The sequence below is a fragment of the Etheostoma spectabile genome, chromosome 3, assembly GCF_008692095.1.
Source record: "Etheostoma spectabile isolate EspeVRDwgs_2016 chromosome 3, UIUC_Espe_1.0, whole genome shotgun sequence".
Classification (NCBI taxonomy): domain Eukaryota; kingdom Metazoa; phylum Chordata; class Actinopteri; order Perciformes; family Percidae; genus Etheostoma; species Etheostoma spectabile.
The window spans coordinates 7,904,180-7,908,172 of NC_045735.1; the positions used below are offsets into that span (position 1 = coordinate 7,904,180).

Here is a 3,993-nt window from a genome sequence, read left to right on the forward strand (position 1 = left end):
TCTCTCTCTCTCTCTCTCTCTCTCTCTCTCTCTCTCTCTCAGATTATCCAGCCGTCTGGCTGTGATGCTCCCCTTATTGGTTGTCAGGACAACAGCACCACCTGAGGTCCCTTTCAGTGATACACAACTAAAACTAGCATAAGAAGTTTAAAAAAATATATAAAATAAAAAGGGAATAAACAAGTGTGCAGGAATATTCTGATGAGCAGTATACATCCCTCTTGTATAATTGGATACAATACCAATAGGAGACAACCACCAACAGTCCTGACCAGGTCCACATGTAATAATCTAAACACAACTATCCTACTGAATGTTCTTATCACCCCAGAGGGTAAGCCAAGAAGAAAAGACACTTTCTTAGTTCCAATCACTGCAGCATCATGTTATCATTAGTCTTCAGACAAACTGTATGCTCACAGATATCCTGTTATTTAGAGCAGCAATACTTTCTTTACTTAGTTAGGATTTAGTAAGGGGGAGAATTTGGTTTAATATGCTGTTAGGTAGTAAAACCTGTCCTAAAAAAACAGCTATACATTTGATTATTTTGTTTGTGCGTTTTAGGATTTTCACATTGTAATTACCAACAAGGACTCCTGAAACACTTTTTACTTCTTTACTTACTTTTTTACTTTTTACCATGTTACTTCACCTTTACAGCTAAAATGAATTAAGTGGAAAAGGAGAGAGGGAAAAGATCACTAACACTCTGTTGACCATGAACAGGGCGAAGCTCAGCTGTGAATAGCTTAACCAGACATAATCATCTCTTGTCTAGACTGCTACGGGTGCCATGGCATGTTGCTCTGGCTCGGTAGGCAATTAAATCGACTTTCAACCTAAGAAGGGACCCAAGTTTTGAAGGTGTGCACTTTTCCTTTCTAAGAAAAATGTGAGTGCAGAGTGAACTTAAAAATTCACTTGCCAATCAAGTACCTGCTTAATAGGCCATGTCAAACGTCTTTTGACGATGTGCTTAATGAACTGCAGAGTAACAATTAACGCAGTGCACTTAGCATTTTATGTGATTCAGAAAATACATTAATACTAATGTGAGTTGTTGTCATGCATTGCAAGGTGCATTTTTTGTTTTGCTCTACAAGTGTTCAGTTAATAATTTTGAATCAGACACATTACAAAGTTTTGATTCTATTTAAGTACAGGACATGGTGAGGATATCATATTTTACTTGAAAGTAGAATGATTAAATATGAGGTTAACATCGCACTAAGTTGCGTGAACAACCCCCAACTCCCCACCCCCCATCTCTAAACATAATGCTATTGTTCAGAGTGAACCAGTGCAAGCAGTGTGTTTAAGCCTTATTTCCAGCATCAGCAGATTTTAAGCACCAGATCAGATATAAACCACAATTTTACAGTCCCCCCTTCCCTGTAGCCTACTGTGACATGTTAGCTTTACAGCTACAGCTAGATCAGAGAAAATACGTACAAAATACAGTGACATAACAGATGTGTGAGTTTGGGTGTGCTGATGTTAGTAAGGAACACTACAATCTTTCCCTTAATAATCAGTGCCTGTTACCATTTCCTCAAATCTTCTGAAGGTTTTTGCTATCTTAGATATTGCACAGTTTCTGAAAGTGCATATGCATTAAGACCACTTAAAAAGGGACTGCTGGGCTCAGAAGAGGAGAGAAGAGGTGCTCCTCCGCATACAGATTTATACAGGAATGGCTCCCACGTGGCATTTAGTTATTTTTTTTAGTTTGGAATTCTCACCAGTCAGTCAGTGATCTGAGAAATATTGTATGTAATTATTAGAAATTGTCCTTGTATGGGAGAGAGAGAGATGGAGGAAGGGAGGCCAGGGACACAGCAGCTTTAACCAGTTCTTAACAAAAGGCCAGTGATCTCTCGCTCAACCCCACACTGGAGAACACACATACACACGCACACAGAGACAGAGAGGTTATTATCATGCAGGTGGGATGCTCTCGGTTAGTTGGTGTTGTGGTTTAGAAAGCAGAACTGGTCATACATTCTGCTGCAGTGTGATAAAATAGAAATACATAATATAATGTATGTGAATACAACAATAGATTATGTTACATTTCCCATTCAAGGAACAGTGACATGTTAACATTAACAACAGTTTTCAACAGCTTTCCATTTAAGATATTTTACAGCCAAATAAATAATAAGATGACAAACCCACTGATGAAATATCATTTTATTATAGAATTTGTTTCGCTGGCGATATATACAGCTCCTTTGTCTATACTGTGTAATTCAGGAACAATGACAGGTGTGAGTTGTGTGACATGCCTACTTTTTTTAACTGTACCACAGAGTGTAATAGTGATAATGCATAACATAGTGAGTAGAAATACACAATAATTGGTATCGACTATGACAAGTAGGGCAGTCTGTGACAGATGAATGATAAAACAACGACAGTATAAGGGGAATTAACTTCTATGAAGGGAAAGCAGAACATGATCTATTATTCAACTCTGTATAGTTCAGAGGAAGGTGATAGCAAGGAAAGCCCCAGGAAACTATTTTATTGAAACACAGTAGCAACTAATGTATTATATAACTAGAAATCATGTCTTTGCTTCTTCATGCTTGGCAACTGAGGCGATCACACTGCATCGTAAATTACTCTAATATTTCTGATATTTCTTTAGCAATACGTGACTCTGCTTTTTGTGATTTTTTTTTTCCACAAAAGGTCTGCATCAAAGGGTAGCAACTATAAAGGGATTTTATTAATACATATTATGAGGTGCCCTGACTTTCTCCCCATCTCATTAGTCATAATAACTCCAGCAGAACGACTCCGCATGGTCTTGCCAATCAAAAAGGGAGAACTCAGAACAGCAGAAATAAATAGAGATGTATGACTCTGACATAAAGTCAATAAATCCACTCTTTTCACTGAATTCATGCGGACTGTTCCTCAGATGTTTGGTAACATTAACATTTTTTAATTTTAAATAAACACATCAGTTAATCAAGCTTTCAGTCTGTGACATAGCACCCGCCTTGTTGGTTCAGAGACTGACTGACTCAATAGCCCTTTAGTTGAAATGAAGCGGGGACATAATGTGGTTGTATTACTCCACTATTGTTATAATTAGTAAAGCATTTAATATTTTACACAAAACCTAGAAGGACTGGTTCAAAAACTTTTTTTGTGCAGCAATTGTATAGCTAATAAGTATAGCTAATGATCTCATAACACAGGCATTCCAGTTTCATGCTATTTTAAAATGATTGATGATGTACCCGTCATCGGTGTACTTAGGAACCATGCTGCTGGTGTTTGTCTCACAAAGTCTGCCCTTTTCGATTGAGTTGTTGGAAAATGAAGTCAGTGAGGCTGACTGTAGTCTTGCCTTCACCTTTGGGAGTCTTCTTCAATAAAGCAGATGTAACCATAAATTTCAAGAGTGACAATGGCTGCACATTGGTTCATAACACCATACCATGACCTGGATTTCATCAGTATTACCTGGATGCATCACCACTGCTGAGATTTCATCATTTGATGTTTCTCTTCGTCATAGTTTTGTCATCCAGACACCTGTTGTAGGGTTATGCACTCTCTTTTGAAAAGTTTTACTGAAAACATAGTGTGTTTATGTCAAGTCTTTCTTGATGTACTGTGTAGGCTTTTCAATTGATTTAAAGAAAACAACTTCATTAAACACAGGCACAGCATTCAGCAAATGCGCTGCAAATACATGCAACACAATCAAATATATAAAGGCGCTGCAAATATATAAACAATGCAAAAAGAAAAGCACACAAAACCCCAAAAAAGAAACAACGTTAACAAATAAGTGACAATCAATCTCTATTCATATTGTGGAGCAATTTGCGTTTGAAATTAAATAAAAAACAACAGACAGGATTTCTAGTCCCTCCCTGTTTAGTCAGCCAGACAATTTGAGCTATAGCGTTGTAGAGACCGTGGGATTTATCAAACTGAATAAACCCCCCCCCCCACACATATAAACAG

The 3,993-nt window shown here is 37.5% G+C and overlaps 1 protein-coding gene across 2 annotated transcripts in view; it reads right to left on the minus strand.

The window, feature by feature from the left end:
• lsamp (limbic system associated membrane protein) overlaps positions 1–3,993 on the minus strand; it is a 713,356-nt gene that overhangs the window by 200,607 nt on the left and 508,756 nt on the right. The gene's annotated exons all lie outside the window — the stretch shown is intronic.